We start from the raw sequence: 18,954 nt of genomic DNA, 5'->3' as shown, positions 1-18,954 counted from the left end.
TGGGAGGATGGAGACAGGAAACTGCCGCTTACTGAAACGGCATCGGCACTGTTTGGTGAAACATCCCCGTTTCTCCCCAAACATTGCCCTTGGGGACAGACCGCAGGGAAAGGGGTGGGACAGGACCCCTCGGCACCCACAAAACCCACCCCAGCCTCCATCAGCAGCACCTGCCTTGGCCACCCGTCACAGACATTCTCCCCCTCCACCCTTGGGTCCCCCCATCGCCCTCATCCCCACGACCCTAAAAAGCACCGTTTTCCCCATTACATCCCAGATCCTTGCGCTCCTGCAGTCCCCTGCAGCACCAGCCCTGCAGCGCCCATTGCCACTGATGCCACCGACGTGTCCCCAGGTCCCAGGGGATGCCGACATGCAGTGGCCCCTACGCAGGGGACAGCGCATGGATGCTATATGGCCTCGGGGACTCCTGTGATGTCCACCCGCCCGCCGTTACATAAACTGCCTGGAACCGGGACTGTTTTCGTTTGTGTTGCCTACAGCGCTGCGCTCTTCAACTTTATTTGCATAACAAATAATTAATAATAATTAATGACTGGGAGAACGGTGCGGATTGCCAGATTTTGCTAATTAGCGAACAAGCGCCATTGCAAAAGCGAAGGCAGGCATCATGCGGCCCCGTCTCCCCAGCGAGGGCAGGCTGTGGCCGGGGACGCGATGGGGACAGTGGTCCCCTGGGACTCTCGGCCCTTCTGGAGAGGAGGAGGAGGAGGCGGCGGTGCTGCGAGCGGTGGAGGGACGGGTCAACGGTGCTTGCAGGGTTTTGGCTGGTGGCCATGTGCGGGTGCCTTGATGGGCAGCACGCAGAACACCCGACCCCCCCGATGCAGCCCTGCATGCGTGCCATCGCATGGCGTCCCACGCCTCCCTTTCTCCGTGCCCTTATTAGAGCCTGGGACAACACTACTTAATTGTCTGATGATGGCACCGCTCCGTATAATTAATGGGAAAACCAGCACTAGCTCGTTAGAGAAAAGCCTTTGCTCCAGCAGCCCCACAGCCGAACCGTGCTGGGGACATTCTTCCCCTGAGGCCCCTTGCAGGTGGCAGCCCCTCACCGGGGCGGAGGGGGCTGAAGGTGCCAGGGAGACCCCGCTGTGTCACCGACGCTGGAAAATATGGAGGAATGAGGATGTGAGCAACTGGCTCGCCTGTTTGGTGACACTTGGTGGGTAGGGTGACATGGCAGCCTCTGCCGGGACCTCGCACACCTGCAGCTGCCTGCGGGCCTGGGAACACTGACGTGAGAGGGAGGGAGAAAGAGGAAAGGGAAAGGGAAAGGGAAAGGGAAAGGGAAAGGGAAAGCGAAAGGGAAAGGGAAAGAAAAAAAAGAAAAAGAAAAAAATAAATAAAAATAAAGACAAAGACAAAGACAAAGACAAAGACAAAGACAAAGAAAAAGAAAAAGAAAAAGAAAAAGAAAAAGAAAAAGAAAAAGAAAAAGAAAAAGAAAAAGAAAAAGAAAAAAGAAAAATAAGAAAACTGAAAAAGGAAAGAAGAGAAGAGAAGAGAAGAGAAGAGAAGAGAAGAGAAGAGAAGAGAAGAGAAGAGAAGAGAAGGGAAGGGAAGGGAAGGGAAGGGAAGGAAAGGAAAGGAAAGGAAAGGAAAGGAAGGGAAAGGAAAGGAAAGGAAAGGAAAGGAAAGGAAAGGAAAGGAAAGGAAAGGAAAGGAAAGGAAAGGAAAGGAAAGGAAAGGAAAGGAAAGGAAAGGAAAGGAAAGGAAAGGAAAGGAAAGGAAAGGAAAGGCGAAAGGCATCAGATTCTCTCATCTTTGCTCAAGCACTGCCTGCTGTCTCACGCGAGTGTGCGTGTGTGCACACGGGAGCAGCGGGGTGCTGGGGCGAGCGATGGACGGAGCCCCTGGCCCTGGCTGGCCGGAGCCAGCCCGCGGGAAGCAGGGTGCTTTCCTCCCCGGGAGAAGAAGGGATGAAGCCGAGCAAAGCCCTCTCCCTCTGTCCCCTCCACGAAGCCCTTCAGGTCCCACTCACTTTCCTTAACCCCTGCAGCATCCTGGACAAGCCCTCGGTGCCGGCACAGCCCCGGTGCAGCTCGGCATCGCTCCCGCTGCAGCTCCAAACCAGCCCCTCGCTTTACACCACCATTAGAGCAGAGCTGTGTGTAATTACGCTTCGCTGGCTCTCCTCTATAATTCCTTTGCCTCGCTGAATTGCTTCCCCTTCAGCACCACACATAATCCATTGCACTGTAATTATACGGGAATTTTAATATCTGATGCATTTATAAGATGCACTTAATTCATCAGCCCCTTTAAGTACATTGTCATTACAGCCTTCCGCGCGGTAGGAAGGATGACTCGCTGTCAGATGGAGATTAGCTGGCCCCCGTGTGTAACGAGTTGGAGGGCGTTCTCAGCCCAGCTGAGAACCACACTGCCAGACCCGGCCCCGGCGCAGCCGAGGCTGGGGAGCAGGACCCCGCTGCGCCGGGTGTCCCAGCCCCCTTGGCGGTGCCAGGGCTCCCCTGTGCTGCTGCGGAGACGAAGGGCAACAGGATCTAGAGCAGCACCCGGCCCCCCTTCCCAAAAGTCTGAATCACCCGGCTGAGCCGGATTTGGCATTTTGGAAAAGAAGGGCCTGATCCAGCGCTGGCTGTCCAGCACTGGGGGAGGTTTATCCCTGCAGTCCGAGCACCGGGGGGGGTCCCCCAAAGGGCTCCCCAAGGCGCGGGATCTGCATTTGGATCCCTCCAAACCCACAAAGAAAGTAGCTGCTACTGAAGGCTTATTTTTCCTGGCATTTGTTTTGGTGGCTTCTTTCCAGCCATGTCCTAAAAGGGAACCAAAGGCCTTTGAGCCTCTTGCAGCAAGCACAATGCAATGATTTTCCCGGCCTGGGCGGGAGGGATGAGCTCACTGGCGTCCTTGGTTCCCCCCAGCTTCGGGGCGCAGGGTCCCTGTGCCCGGGGCTGGCCGGAGTGCCCGGGGAGGGCAACGGGCTCGGTGGCATGCCGGGGGGCGGCTGGGCTCCATCCCACCGAGCCCTGGGAGAAACGCCAGCTGAGCCTGGGAACAAGGGGCAGAGGGGGAGAGGGAGGTGGGGGCCTCGGGGACTTGGTCCCCGTGGGGAGTCCTGGCTCTCACTGGCGGGTGATACTGTGTTTTTTGCACTGGGATCATACTGGGCTTTCCCGCAGCACTGCAGTGATGCCCGCACTGCCCTGCCAGGCGTCCCTGCGGGCGGGTGGCACCCACGGGTGGTGGCATCTGCCCCCACTGAGGCCACCTCGGCGCTGGCCATGAGGTACCACGGAGGTGTAGCCCAGCTCCCGGTGGCACCGGGTGACCCCGCACCCTCGGGCTGGGACAGAGACCTGCTGGGTCCCCACAGCACCGGGTGACCACTGGGACAGAGCCGGGGCCCTGCGTGCCTCCAGGCACAAACCCTCCTCCTGCCTCCGGCAAGCTGTGCTGGAGCGAAGCCCTGCCGGAGCGGAGCTGCGATGACATTTTGGCTGGAGGGGGACACTCAGAGAGTACCGCCCCGAGCCCCAGGGCTGCTACCAGCACCCCAAGCCCACCCACAGCCCTCGGGCACCCGGCGGCTGCCAGCACTGGGGCAGCTCCCAGGTGCACCCTGGCATTCGGCAGCCGTCAGGCACGGTGACGTGCTGGTCCCCTGCCAGACCACGGCCTCTGCGCGACCTGGCAGCGAGGGCTCTCCCCCAGGCTCCCCGCTCTGTCACCCTGCGCCTGCCTGGGGACTCGAGCTGGGGGCAGGAAGGGTGCTGCGGCCAGCCTGCTGTCCCCCCTGCCCCACGTCACCGGACCACGGTATGCACAGCAAAGCTCCAGAGCTGCCCCTCACTGCAAGGATGCTGCACCGAGCACCAGCAGGTCCCTGCGCCCACATGCCAGACCCAAGTGGAGACACCGGCTCCGGGGGCAGAGCTCAGCCTGGACCGGGGCTTCTCCAGCTCAGGGGTATCTGAGGGGCTGGTAATGTCCCTTCTCCTCCTCCCCGTCCAGAGGGACCCTGGTACCGGGTCCCCAAGGGGAGTCACAGCCTCCTGCCTCAGTTTCCCCATCTGCACAGTGGGGCTATGCTCTCCGAGAAGGGTAGAGATGGGAGCATGGTTGGCAGAGGATGCCAGCAGGGTCTCTAACCTGACACCTCACTTAGGACTGGGGCAGGCCTCTCTCTGCTCTCCCCCTCCCCAGCCCCTCCTTCCACAGGGTGCTGTCACCCAGGAGGGATTTCGGCTGCCAAGGTCACCAGACAGATGGGGTGGGGACAGACACCCCAGCCTTCATGCCCAGCCAGCCCTGCCAACCACCCCCTCCAGGTCCTGGCCACCCCCTGGGGCTTGCCTACCCCCCAAGTGTCCCCCTCCATCCCCCCTTTCCCCACAAAGCAAACATCCAGGGAGATGGGCTCCACGCTGCAGCTCTGCCGGTGGCACTGGTGGCTGAGCAGAGCAGACTGCAGCACGGCCGTTACGTAAGCCCAAGCTGGGCTCCGGGGATGTAGGACACTGGGGTTATCCCCCAGCCTGCCCGGGGACTGCCACCCCCACCCCACCTCAGCCCCAGGGCTCACGGAGCATAGGGGGGACCCCCCCGCTGACTCAGCCCACGCTGCAAGGGGTGCAAGGGGGCTTGGGGTGGCCCCGGGGGTTGCTGTGGCCCTGCCATGGGGCACATGGTGGTGGCAGGGGGCAGAATCGGGGGGACAGAGGTGTGCAGGAGGGCTGTGTTGCTGTGGTGGAGGGAGCGGGGCAGGCGATGGGGTGGGACAGGGCTGCGAGGAGGCGGGTGCTGCACCCACATCCCACTGAGTCCTTCTGCAACCCTCAGCCATGACTTTACTGAGGCTCACCCGTGCAAGCGAGAGTGCAGGGACGGAGCTGGGTGGCCAGGTTGTGACTCCTGGGTTGTGTCTCCCTCGGGGTGATTCACGGAGCAGGATGAACACAGCTGGGGCAAAGGATCCCAGCCCTTTCCCAGCCTGCACCCACCTTCTATGTCTATATCCCCATCCCCGCATCTCTAGAGAGGCAGCATCCCGTCGGACAGCATCCTTGGCACTAGCATCCCTGGGACAACATCCCTGTGGTCACCCTCCTTGGGATCAGCATTCCTGGGAGCAGCAGCCTTGGCATTAGCATCCCTGGGTCAGCATCCCTGAGGAGAGCATCCCTGGTGCCTCTAGCACAGGCTGGGGAGCCAGGATCAGGGCTTCCCAGAGCTAAAAGGGAGATCCTTCCCCCGCAGGACAGCCCCAGCATCACCTGCCTCACCGCCCTGCGGGGAGACGGAGGTGAGGGATGGCACAGCCGGCGTCACCCATCTGCGAAGCACCCGTGCCCCGTGCTGGTGGCACAGCGAGCGGGCAGGCAGCGCTGGCAGCACCGGGGCTCCCCCAGGACCAAGCCCTACCCCGGCTAATGGACTGGCAGGGGCCTGACAGCATCCCCTGTCACGGTGCGGGACAGGGACAGGGATTGGGAGCCCATGATCCCCCCCAACCACATGGCTTCTCTCTGGCTTTCTGCCAGGGGTAGTCTGGATCTGGACATTTCTGTTTGGGGAAGGGGGAAAAAATGCCCAGGCTAAGGCTCCTGGCAAATAGGAGATACCAGAACAGGGAATTAATGTTAATTAATTCATAATGACGCTGAGATAGTGATACCAGATGCTTCAGAAGTCCAACGGGGGAATCTGAAAGAGCTTTGCAAAAAACCATCGCCCACCGGCAGTCCTGCCTCGCTGCAAGCTGGGAATGAGGGAGTGAGCTGGGAACCAGGATCAAGCTGGGACCAAAGGACGGAGCTGGAACAAGGGAACAAGCTAGGAACGAGCCAGGAATGCTGAAAGAGGGGCATGTCCCAGTGAGGTGACAGGGCCACAGTCACCCAGAGCTGTGGGGGCAGCACCGGGACCCCCCAGCCACCTGCCAGCCCACTCCCACCGTTCTCCTTCCCACCCCAATTCAGAAGCTGGAATAGGGCCGGGGCAGCAAGGCGCCTGCCATGCTCCGCTCCCTGGGGCTCAGGAGCTCTCTCAGCCCCTTAATGCTCGTTTTTTTCTCTCCTGCTCTCCATTTCAGGCACACTGGGTGCAGGGCAGCTGGATGGGTGGGCGCTGGGGCACCCGGGGGCCCGCAGGTGGGATGGAGGGACAGGCTCATGATCTGGGACAGGGACACGGGTCCTTCGCCAGCCGGTGTCCTCATGCTCAGAGGACAATTCCCAGCTCCTGCAGCGAGTCGGCAGCACGAGGAACGGATGCAAGCTGGGCTGGTTTCTCCCTTCTCATCCACGAGAGCCAGCCCTTGCCCTGTGCTGTCAAACCCAAACCAGGCTGGACCTTAGCCAAGGGGCACAGAAGAGCCTAGAAATAGGCTTGAGCCCAGGTGCCACCTCCCCAGGGCTGGGGACCCCGGAGCCAGCGCCGGGAAAGATACGACCGTGAACTCTGCAGAAACTACGGACAAACCCCTGGGCCTGGAGCTGTTCGCCACCCTGGCCCCCCAGCCATTGAGGGGGATTGTGGGCTCCCCCCACAGTGATACAGTGACTGCGCCCAGAGGGAACCCCCAAAACGGGAGCTAAGGGAGATGGCCAAGGCCGCACGGGGCCTGGCAGTGGTGGAGCAGGATGGCACGGCATGGCCGGGGCCTGGCGCTGCCGTCGCTTCTTACATAAGGTGCCCGCTCTGCGTGCCACACACCCGAGTGGCGACGGGAGAGGGGGACAGATCCATCCCTCCAGCAATCCCTCTTAGTGACGGCGCTCCCGCTCTTTCTAGAGACAGCATCCTCAAAACTGCCAACCCGTCCTCTTTTCTACCCGGCACAGAGGCTGGGTGAGGCTCCCGTGTCTCTCAAGCACATTTACACCCTACAACCTGATGCCAACTGGGGAGAAAATGCCGGGTTCAAGCTCACCGTGCAGTTCCCCCGACAGCTCCTCTGAAGTTTATCCGCAGCGGGGAACGGTTCCCACCGCGCTGCCGGTGAAGCTGCCCCTGCAGCCTCGGCCAGCTGGCGGGGAGAGAGCCGGGGGGAACCCACGGTGAGCCACGGCCGTGCCCGGAGCATCACGGAGCACCATGGCACCGTGCCGTGCGGCCGGGGGAACTGCCACCGTCCCGCCCCGGCTGGCCCCGGGGGACTCGCCATATCCCCCAGGGTCATTTCAGGGCTCAGAAAAAAAATCCACCTTGACTTCATAGTAAAGCAACTCTTTTGGGTAAAGAACAACAGGATTTCAAAGTGTGTCATAGATCAGAGGCAAGAAATAAGGTGCCTTCCCCAGCAAAGCTGATGTTTTATTAAGCCTATCCGGCACGGATGGGAATGCTCGCTGTTATTCCAGGCCTGAAAGGAGCAGGCGAGGATTTTTATTTTTTTTTTTAGTCTTGTTTTCATTATTTTCTGGTGGCTTCGTTGCTTTGTTCTCACACAAAGAGAATTTCACCTGCTGTTCAGAACAAAAGGCCCCGGAAAGTTTTGTGGAGAAGGGGATGAGGGGAAGGAACTTTATAGAAGCAAAACGAGTTGTTGCAGGGTTTGGGTTTTTTTCACAGCAAACTGTAAAACATCCCCGGCTCTTTGGTACCTGCGGGAGAGCCGGCACCAGCAGGCGAGTCCCCTGTCCCCACCGGTGTCACCCCCAGGCTGGGAGCAGGGAGATCTCGCAGCCCGTTGTGAGATCGGGGTCGATTTGGGGTGCAGAGGGGGCGTGGGAAGGCAATGGGATCGTTTCCCATCCTTTTCACACACAAGCAAAGTCATCGTCACGCTTTCTAAGAACAGGAAAGAAAAAATCCAGCCCTCGTTTGCTGACACCACTGCAAAACAGGTGGTTCAAAATCACAAGTGCAGGGGGGAGAAAAACCCCTATTTGGTGATTTTGTGCTCATATTTGCTGCAAAACTGACTGGGAACGAATGCTGCTAAATACACACCATTTTCCCTCTAACACTCTTTGCTCTATAATTAAGAGAGACTTCTAAAAATACAAATAGCCTCAAGCACCCAGAGAAGGCGTGCAGGTGCTGCTAACTGGAGGCACTTTAGTACAGCTCATTTTCTGGACAATTTTACTAGCCTGGCTCGCGCTCAGCGCCGATACTATTACAGTGATGCAATTATGCTGCTGCTGCTGCTGTCGTTGTCGGCTTGCTTTGCTTTTTTCCCTGCGCTTTGCAGTTTGCCTTCGAAGCATCCCCCCCCCCAGCTCCCAGGCGTGCCCCCCGTGCGGGCAGGCAGGTCCAGGCAGCTGGAAATCGAAGGGTCACGCCAGCGTGCATCGCACGCACGCGTGCATATACATGTGTGCACATGCATAGGGGCATAACCCCGCACGGGCATTTCCAAAAACAGACGGTGTGCAAAAGTTTTGGCCGAGAAAGGGAGCTGGCCGGGGGAAGCGAGCGGAAGCGAGCGGAGGCGAGCGGGAGCCCAGCGAGGCACTGGCACTCCCCGAAGGGCAGCGGCAAACCCTCGCCGCTGGCCGGAGAGGGAGGGGGGCCATGGCATTGGCACGGTGACGGCGGTCAGCTTTGCAAAATCCCCCCTCCAACCTGGCATTTCGGGCACGGGTGTGAGGAGTTGGAACTTCACCCGTGAGGCTGCCGCTGCTGCGAAACTTCCCCGTCTTATTTCTCCATTAGGGCTGCAATAGGTGGAAGTGATTGACTCACTATGAGACTGCTGTTTTTGCCTCTGACTTGGGATTAAGACGGAGCTGGAGGAGCGGAGGAGCTGTCGCGCCGGCTCTCTGGCAAGCAGGCACCGGAGCCGTCACTTACCTCTCACTGCATCCAGCCCCCCCGGCCCTGGGGCTGCAGGTCCTGGAGAGTTAGCTGGCGAGGGACCCCAGATCCACTCGGGTTTCTCCCAGGACCGATGTTCGGCTGCTGCTTCTTAGGCACAGACCCAACCCCTCCATTCCAACCACAGGAAAAAAAATATATCTTCTTCCAAAAAAAAAAAAATTAAATAAAAAAAAAAAGAGGGAGATTAAAAAAAAAACCACCACGTTTTTTTCTTGGTTCGGTTTTCCCCTGCCACCCCCTGGAGAAAAAAAAAATAGATAAATCCCAGCGACCAAGAGATCCAGACTCAGGTGAATTTAGCTTCAAACTCCCTCTGTGCTTTCAGAGCCTTCACCCTCAAATGGGCTCTGGAAGATGCTGGGGGACCCATCGTCGCCAAAGTGTCATCAAATATCCTTCGGGCTCAACTCCGCTCCTGCCCGGGGAGGGTGGACTTCTTCCCTGCTCGCTGCGTGCTGTGGAGTTGGCAGGGACCTGCCTGTTTCAGCCTCAGCGTGGAGGGTGGGTGGGTTGGTTGGTTGATGTGGGTTGGTTTTCTTTTTTTTTTTTTTTCTCTCCGCTATTGGTTTTCTTGCTATCTGATCCTGAGCGAGCGCTGCAGCTCGCCGCTTCCCTGCTTTTTTCCCCCAGCTCCCAGCCTTTTGACAGGGAATGAAACACAGACACCCAGTGAGACAGGCTCCAGCTTCTACAAAGCTCCACTCCCTCCTACCGCCTTTGTCCGTGAACAGCAACTACTCCAACTCTGCCCGTAGACACAAGTGAACCTCTGCATCAGCACTTTCCTAATGGCTGCTTCACCCGAGCCCTTCGGCCCTTCTTCTTCTTCCTCGCTTCCTCTCCTCCACCTTGATGGCTTCCGCTTGCTTTTTCTAGCCCGGCCCCAGCTCCGACAGCCACAGCCGCGACGAAGCAACAACCCTTTCCCGACGGATCCATCTCAGCTCCCCCGCGCCGGCTGCTGCGGTCAGGGGGTTGCGGCCCCGCAGTCCATCACCGTCCTTTCTGGGCGCCTTCCATGAAAAATCGATGGCGGGTACCGTGTCCCCAGAGGCTTCGCTCTGCTTTCGGCTGGTTTAAGGGGCAGGGTCTGCGTGTGCAGAGAGGAGCTGGGGGCAGAGGGAGGGCTGGGAATTGAAGCCACTTCTTTTTATTGCGGGCAGGGATTTTTTTTTTTTTCTTAAGATTGATTGGAGTCCAAGTTTATTTCTTGGTGGTGAGCATTATTTTAAGCCATTTGGGAGGCTTTGGGTGGCTCCAGGTCACCCTGTCCTTATAACAGCCAGGCCTTTTTGGAGAGGGTCAAAGTGAAACCCTGCTCCGGCAGCCTTTTCCCCCCCGCAGAAGGGAGCGGGCGGCAGAGGGATGCTGCAGCGGGCTCACAACCCCGGCTGGCTTCCAGCCAGAGGGAGATGCAAACCAGCCACCATCTGTAATTTTTGCTAGACTTCCTCCACATTCGGTCGCCCGTGAGATCCCAGGGCTGCTGCCTGCGCCTTTTTGGGGATCCGCAGGCTTCGTTCAAAAAAAATCACAGCCAGGAGACCTCCAGCCTCAACAGAGATGCTCAGCGCTGCTCAGCTTGGCTGTCACGCAGCCGGCAGGTCACATAAAAACTATAAAGCCCCCAGCACATGAAGATGTTGCCTCCCCACCCGCCCCATCTCCCTTTTGCATCGCCTCCCACCCCTTCCTGGCTTTCTCTTCACTCTTCTTCGTCTCCCACCACGGGTTTGGGACCAGCGGTCCCTCCCTCTCCTCTTCCCTTCGGCAGCATCCCGCAGCAGTGACTCTCCTCATCGCCAGCTCCCATCCTCTCCCCGGCACGGTGATGGAGCATCGTGCTTCCCCTCGCCGCTCCCAAACAGCCCCGAACTCCAGAGCATCTCAGGGCGATGCCTGCAGCGCTGCCTCCTCTCCCCTCTCCACGCTAGCTTGCCCCGTCTCACCCCATTGCACCAACCCCACAAATACTGCATTTTAACCAACGCTTTGAAATTCCCAGATGAAAAGCGCTGCAGGGCCTTGCTCTGGCAGCGGTACGCCTAAACCCCCATGGATGCTCAGCTAACAGCGGGGATTCGGGGTTTGCAGATCAGAGGGGACACCAGCTCACATGCCGGGCATGGTGGCCATGAGCACAGCCACCCAGGGAACCAAGGGGTGACCATCGGTGTCCCGATGCCAAAACACTGCTCCCTTCTGCCTGTCGGGCAGCCCCTCGCACCCTGGCTTGCTCCTCTCTGCAGGCTCCTCTCCTGCCACCCCACCGTGCTCCTCACTCGTGGAAAGCCTCCCGAATCCCCCCGCCACCCCGGTGCCAGCCCCAGGCTCCCCGCACCCAGCCCCCCGGCTCCTTCCACTCTCTCCAGCCATAAATATAATTAACGCGCCGGGCAGCCCGGAAATTGGCTGCAGGGCTGGGGCAGGCAGCTGGCCGCGGGCCAGGGCTGGGCAGGGAGGCACCGGCCGTGGCGGGGAGAGCGGCTGTGGGGTCCCCAACCCTGGCCCCCTCTCGCCTGCCGCTCCCCGGCACGGTGCTCCGCCGGGGCTGCCAGCAGCAATTTCGAGCTGCATGAGCAGGGTTTCTCCAGCAAAGCAGCAAGTGGGAGACGTTTGGGGCTTCTATGCAGGGGGAGACATGGGCACCCAGGGGGGCTGCAGCCCTTGGGGCCGGCTGGGATGGCAGAAGGGAGCTGGGCAGCCAGAACTGGTGAGGCTGGTGTCCCCATCTCCCTGCCATGCTGGCAGCTTACCCCTTGCTCCCCAGTTTGCTATGGGAAATACAAAGAAACAGCCTGGGATTTCCATCCCGGAAAGCCGTGGGATTCACCCAACCCACTGAGGGAGCAGAGAGGCTCCCTACGTTTTTGCCATCAGCTCCGGGCACCGCTGCCCCGGGGCTGGGGAGAGCTGTGGGGAAGCCCATCGCCCCCAGCGCGCCCGTCTGGGGGTGCAGGACTGCACCCCGGGGGGGTCCCAGCTGGGGAATAGCTCGGGTCAGGATCCGGCCTCACCCTTCGGCCGTTCGCTTAGGAGCCGTCGAAGCGAGGAAAGGAGGGCGAGAGGGCGAAGCAAGGGGATGCACCTGGCGGGGTCTCCGGCGGGCCCCTTCCCGACGCCTGCAGCGCGGCTGCGCGGGGCTGTGAGCAAGTCAGTGCAGAGCCATTAGGGCTAATTTAATCAAGACGGATGGCCCAATTGGAGGGCTGCCGCCCATAAATCCCACGCTCGCACTGCATTAGTGTCAGGGCTCCTGGAGGAAGAGGCCGAGGGGGAGGCGAGGGGGGAGCGGGGATGGGGAAACATGCTAAGTCACCCATCCTCCCGATGGCACGGGGCCGCTCGGACCGGGTACCACCACCCAGGTGTGCTCCCCGTCCCGTGGTGAGCAGCCTGGCCCCAGGGGCACAGCCCACCATCCTCCAGCCCCTCCGAAAGCCCAGCAGCTGGAGAGGGTGGGATTTCGAGCAACCTGGTTTTGCTGAGCCCCAAAAGGTGCAGGGTTGTTCACAAATCTCCCATGCCAAGGCAGGGTTTTTTGCTCCCATGGGAGTCTTTCCCGCTTGCTCCAAGGGGTTTTGCAGCAGGAGGGAGATGGGGTGCTGGGGAAAACAGGCTTGAAGCCCCACAGTAGATCACTGCAATAACTGGGACTTGAAAGTACAAGCTGAGAAAGACCCAAGGCTGATGGATGCAGCATCCACCCCAGAGCCCAGCCAAGATACCCCAAACTCAAGCCATGCCAGCCCGCCGTGGGGCTGCGGGACATCCCTGTGGGGAGCCAGTCTGGCTCTCCCAGCACCCCACTCCCTTCCCACCTCTGCTCCTAGAAAGGCCATTTTTGGGCTCTGGGTTTCCACTGATGACCCAAAACAAGCGTGTGTCCCCCTCCCCATCCGCTGGGTGCGGGCAGCGGGAGACATGCGTGCCGCTGTGCCGCACAAGCTAAGTCAGGAAATAAGCTCTCATCTATCAAAATTAAAAACAGACGTTATCTGTGCCATTAATACACCTTGCCCCTGACTCGCCGGCCGAGCTGGCTCCTGTCTCGCCACCCGCCCGCGCACCAAGGCCACCCTGCTCCCGGCCGAAAAACTGGCCATGGGGAAGGGACCGGACGACTGCCACCATCTGCTCCGGGCACGGGCATCGCCGCCGGTGCGGGATGCCGGCTCTGCCAGGCCACGCTGTTGGCCGGCACAGCGGTGCAGAGGGCCAAGTCCCGGCGGGTTTCAGGAAGACAACGGGCCAGGGGATGTGGTGGACGGATGGGAGGATGGCGTGGGTTTGTGGGCATCGCTCTCGCCCCCAGAGCGCTCACGGAGGCTACGTGGTCACGCAGCAAAGGAGAAAACAGGGGTGCTGGCCCAGTGCAGAAGAAAAGATACTTGTGTGATAGGGATGGGGGTTTACCGGGGAGATCTCAGCCTGGGAGAGCGGCTGAGGACACCAAGGAGCAGTTGGATGATGGAGAGATGGATGCTCAGACCTAGTCTCCCTGTCCAGAGCATCTCAAGGGCTACACCAGCAGCTGGTTAGCAGGGAGCACGACTGAAATAGCTCAGGAAGCTGAGCTCAGGGCACGAGGAGTGATGAACTGTGGCACTGCCGTAGATTGATCTGGAAAAAGAAGAGTGCACATCCCCGCGCAACTCTAGTTTCCGGCTGTGCTTCAGTGCGGCCAGGAGGGAGGGAGGGCAGGGAAGGAGCAGGACTGCCGGCAGGAGGAGCACGGCGGCCGAGGTCAGCGCTTGCGGTGCTTTTATGAGACCACACGCAAGGTCCCAGGGACCAGAAAGTGCTGGTGGGGGCAAGAATCAGCCACCGCCATGCAGGGGTGCAGAGCAGCTCTCCGTAGGCTGGGTGCGAGTGGCACCGTGCCCGGCAGGTCCGGCTCCCTGGGCTCAGCACCTTTGCATCCACTCGCCCGGGAAAGAAAAGCAAAGGCAGGATTGGGCCTGAGGAACCAATAGCCAGGAGCAACAGTCGGCCCCGTGAAAAGCCATGGAGCAGGTGAGCCATTTCTCCCCCAAAATGGCTAGCACAGGGAAAAAAAGACATTTGTATTTCTGCCAGCTGACAAAATGAGACACCACTTGTAGCCAGTGAAGCTCTGCAGATTTTGCTAATAAAGGATTGCTCCGTCCAGCTTCCAGCTGGATTCCAGCCCCAGCCACGACGTGGACACTGGCAGCATCAGCTGTCGCATCCCAGCACTGGCGTTCCTAAGCAGGCCGACCCCATGCCATGCCGCGGGTTCAGGCTCGCTGCAAACTCAAGCGCTGCCACATGACGGGGACACAGCTCCCATGCTGAGGTTTGCTTCCACCCTTTGCATCCCTGTGTTTGCCGTGGGGACCGTGCTGCTGGGATTGCACTGCGTCCCTTGGGAGACTCTAACACGTCTCAGGAAATTTTCCCTCTCTATTCAGCTTAATTTCACCCATTAGAGCTTGTTTCAGCAAGGTCCCGAGGGGATATTGCTCCCAGCATCCTCCTCTGCCTCTTCCTCCGCTTCTCTCCTCCTTCATGCGCACGCTGCTTGCCTCAGGGAGGCTGATCCTTGCTCCATCATGAGCAATGCTAGTCCAAGCAATCATATCCTCCATAAAACGTGACCCTACACCACCCCAGTTGAAAGTGTGGACATTTTACACATGGTCACGATACTCTTTTTAGGACTTCAGAGGTGCTGACCCTGCCTCGCTGCATGGAGAGAGGCCCAGGGCACGTCTGTGGGACAAACACTTGAGAAGACCTTGGCCAGTGCATGGCACCGTGGCCAGAGGTAGAGGCCTGCTCCTTATTTGCAGCTGAAGAGCAGAAAAAGAGCCAGTTTGGGAAAACCGTGTGCCCTCAGCATGCCACCACCCCAAGATCAGCCCAGAGACTATGTCACGCTGGGATCCTGCCTGGAAAACACAGGACAAAGCAGGAGTCAAGAAGCTTATCTGCTGCTGTCGTGACCTGCAGTGTTTGAGGGGAGGATTTGGGGCAGCAGATGGAATTTCCTAGACCTCGTGCGTAAGCCCGGTGCGAGCTCTGCATCCCAGGCCAGCTGGAACGAGCATGGCTTTGGCTTTTTACCATGGGATGCTCCAAAAGGAACGGTGAAGGGCAGCTCCCCTGGGCAACCCACAGTGCTCATAGCACCTGGGAGAAACCATCGATCCCCTTTCTGCTCTCCTCACTCCACCACCAGTGCTCAGCTCCCCTTTCCCTCACCCACAGAACAGATTATTTTAGGACAGGGAGGAGGAAAGAGCAGCAGCAACCGCCCGACCGATGGCCACTCATAGCAGAGCCCAGGCAGGCTGGACATCCCCGGGGTCAGACAGGCACCTCGTATAACCCGGAGGCTTTCCCAAAGGGCTGCCTGCCACCAAAGAGCCCAACTGGCTTCTTACATAAACAACCTCAGGGCAGCGCCTCTGAGACCACCAGACCAGGCAGCAGATGCTCCAAGGCAAAATCCGCCCCGTCCTGAGCAGATGTCACCTAATCAGCACGTTGGCTTCTTCCCAAGGCGGTCTTGGGGCACACAGTAAGTATCTTACATAAGGACCTCTGGCCTGGGGTCGGATCCAGTTCAGCCTTGTCGTACAGCCATGTCCTCCTGGATAGAGGCACAAGAGGTGGCCCGAGGGGCCAGAAGGGGCTTTCCCCAGCACAGACCTGTTATACGGTTGTAGAACCCCTTGGTGACCCATCTCCATGGCTTTGCCAGAGGAGGCTCCAGGAGAAACCCATCCCCAATGGCAAAAAAGGACAGAAGAAGGGGACAAAATGACAAGTCACTTCTGCCCCCAAACTATTTGTCCTCCAGGACTTAGTAGCTGGTTGCGCAGCTGGAGAGAGCGTGGAGAGCCCAGCACCGCTCCATAGCAAGGCCAGTCCTTCCAGCCCAGCCACAGCTATCTGGCTGGACCTTAAGTACCTTCTGTGATGGAGACTTCACACCAAGGCAGGAGACCTCTGCCAGCGCTCGGCTCTCACCATGTGGGAAGTTTCAGATCCCATTCTCCTCTGTTGCAGGTTAGCCCCCAAATTTCTCAGCATGGCCAGAGGCACAACAGAGGTCCTTCTTCTTTGTCCCAAGCAGCCTCCTGGAGCCCACCGGAGTTGGGAGGCTAGAGAGAGCCCATGGATGGACACAGCCGGGGGTAAAAGCAGCTGGGCTGGGTCATTAACAGGCTGCAGAGGACAATCTGTGGGCATCTACAGCACTTAAACTGTCAGCACTGGCTTTCCCTCCAGGCTGCTCAATGAGGTGAAAACTGAGGCAGGGGCTGGCAGATGCTAATTCCTCCCTTGGTGTCCTCCCTCTGGGCTCACATCTCCAGGGGATTTACCCACATGGCTGCACAGGGTTTTTTGGTCAAAAAAACCCCAAATACGTGGGCTCGAGCCTCACTATTGCCTTTAACTGCCAGCACCAGCCTTGGGGGACTTGCCCATCCATGGGCCATCGCCTTTCTGCCAAACCAGATCACACATGAGCATGAGAAGTTGAGACAATGGCCGGAGGATGCTCAGAGGTGTGGGCAGCAAGCAGCTGAGGGAGCAGACAGGACACAACCTGCCCCTCTGCCTGCCCCAGCCTCCCTGCTCCGCTTTGACAGGTCACTTATACACTGCGGCCACCGACAACCCATCCCCGTCTTCCATAAGAGGCATTTCACACCAGCCCTTGCTGCTAGATAGAGCAGCCCGAGCGTTACTTGCACCATCCAGGCTCCCAGGGGCGGTCCTGGACAAGGAGCAAGGTTAAACTCATCCCTGCAGAAACGGCACCAGCAGCTTCTCCATCAGCGCTGCTGCCCCAGGCTGAGCTGGCCGTGCCACTGCCGGCCCCGGGCTTGGGCAGAAAAGAGTCGGACGGAGAATTTGCATCTCTGTCGCTGCAGCTGGCAGAGAGTAACGCATCAGCAAATATTTGTGCTCTCCTGTTATTGGCAAGGCCTCTTTGCCCCATCGCTGCCTGCTCACAGGCAGCTCTCAGGGTCTGGGAAAGGACAAACGGGTCCGTCCGGCAGCTGCCTGCAGCAGCCACAGCCCTCAGAGCCGGCGTATGGCAATAAATATAAAACCTTAACGAATTGCTCAAGTCCTGTCCCCAAGCACGCAGCATCAAGTGACACTGGGCAGCTGCAGGCTCCAGAGGCAAGTGCTCAAACTTTGCAAACAGGGTTGTAGAAGCAGTCAAAACCAACACAAAAATCCCAGTTTTCACCCTTCACTCAAAGCCATGGGCAAGACCCACACCAGACACCTGGGCTGTGTCAGGGAAGCCAGAAGGCAGTCTGAAACAGCTTTATTTTAGGAAGATACAGTGTTCCGCCGCCTGTGACAGGTATTCAGAGGGTGGGGACTTGGAAAACAGGACTTCAGTAGTGCCCAGAGCTGGGCAGATGAAGAGTTGAGCTATTCTTTGGCTTGTTGAGCAAAAGAAAAAGAAAAGTGTACGTTCAGATGCAAACAATTTTTTTTTTTTTTTAAGTGAAAGACAAAATTATAAAGGTTTTTTCCTTGAGGCTCAAAACAGTTTGCTCAATCCAAAATGAAGCAGCTTCTCGCCAGGCTATCGCACCCATTTGTAAAATCACAGTTCTCCTCTAGGTTAGTTAAAAGGCATTTTCCAGACCAGAAAAGGTAAAGCCCCATTTGAAAAATAAATTAATCTCCAAACAGGGTATTCCGACTATTCTTGAAACAAAAGCTTCACATTTCCAAAAGCTGAGGTGAAGCACCGTGATCTTCTCGGATGTTTCCATGCCCCATTTTGTGCAATCACGCGTATTTTCCAAACACCACGTGAGTTTGGGATGGGCGCCAGCCTCTGCAGCGCTGGTGCTGAGCGCACACAGCTGCCGGCACACGCCGGATCAAAGCCGCAGTTCAGCCGTAGGAGCAGAGCACCCCAGCAAAGCCGAGGGCAGGGAGCTCGTAAAGGGGTGGGAAAAGGCTCTTTCCGTTCTCCTGGGGTATTCATCCCTCTGGGGTGAATCAGGGAATCCCATTTGGGATGTGGGTTTTGCATGACGGATCACATCGGGTGATCCCTGCTGCTCCTCGATGCTCCAGTGCAATGACTTGCAAAGACCAGGGAAGAATAATTCCCACACGGAGGTGTTGGGGATCTTCCTACATCTCTCCTTTTCAGAGGGGACCTCACCCTCCTGCCATGCACGGGTGGCACGGGGACAGCAAGCATGTGAAGTAAAGAGCATCGTATAGATGAGGCGTAATACCCAGAGAAGGTGTGACCCAGGTCCCTGGGAGAAGAGGAAAGTCCTTCTCCTGCTACAGCAGCCTGTGCCTTAAATTCGGCCCCGCTGGGCTGGTAATTTGGCTGTCACCAGGTATAGATGTACATGCGAGAGAAAAATATATGAATGTACATATGTTCTTCCCTAAGGACTGCAGCCAGCACCTTGGGGCTGCCCGCCACGCCAGGCACTCTGTGCTTCTCATCAAATGCGCTTCCATCAAAGGCACTTCTTTAGAATTTCTTGGCTTTTTTCCTCTCTTTCCCTCCATTCGGGATGCTGGATAATAAAAGACAAAGCAGCAAAAGGCTTCTCAGAGCCCAGCCCCAAGAGACCAGGACCCCCAAGCTCCCTCAGTTCCCTTGATGGAAGGGAGCTTCCCAGTGTAAAATTTTGGGTTAGTTTATCAAGGATCAAACTGTGCCTCTCCCCAGGGGATCTTCCACCTCTGCTCCATTAAAGAAAAAAAGAAGAAAATTTTAAAAACCCCGATGTTTAACAAGACAGCTGCAGGGAGGCTACTTGACTGATGGAGTTTTTACCTGGCCCTTGCAGGCAAGCTAAGGTACTTAACATAGAAATGAGGTTTAGTCACAGCAAGGCATTTGGGATTAGAGTTGGCTGGAGAAACTCTGATGGAACCGCGCTCCTCCAGAATATGCACTCCTGTCAAAATTGAAATGTTTTGTGAGATTGAATAGGTTTAGCCAGAAGTTCATTTTCTAAAGAAAACCAGGGAGCGGGTGCAGGTAAATATGCTGAATGAAAAAAAATGTGCTTTTTCTTTTGAGCCATGCTGGTGTGTATGTTGTTGGGGAGTTTTTTTTGTTTAAGTCATGCATTACTCAGGGAGGAACCTGAA

General features: G+C 58.0%; 1 protein-coding gene across 3 annotated transcripts in view; it reads right to left on the bottom strand.

Annotated features, from left to right (window-relative positions):
• Positions 1–9,418, bottom strand: part of LOC140659001 (ATP-sensitive inward rectifier potassium channel 12) — a 33,134-nt gene extending 23,716 nt beyond the window's left edge. For 2 of the 3 annotated variants that reach the window (XM_072878137.1, XM_072878138.1), the window contains exon 1: positions 8,794–9,418. The gene's annotated coding sequence lies outside the window, so the exon portion shown is untranslated. The remainder of the gene's footprint in view (positions 1–8,793) is intronic. The other variant, XM_072878136.1, reaches the window with a different exon arrangement.
• Between the last annotated feature and the right edge of the window lie 9,536 nt (positions 9,419–18,954).

The sequence above is a fragment of the Ciconia boyciana genome, chromosome 13 (assembly GCF_034638445.1).
Source record: "Ciconia boyciana chromosome 13, ASM3463844v1, whole genome shotgun sequence".
NCBI lineage: Eukaryota > Metazoa > Chordata > Aves > Ciconiiformes > Ciconiidae > Ciconia > Ciconia boyciana.
The sequence above is the reverse complement of the archived record's forward strand: the minus strand, read 5'-3'. Positions and strand labels throughout refer to the sequence as shown.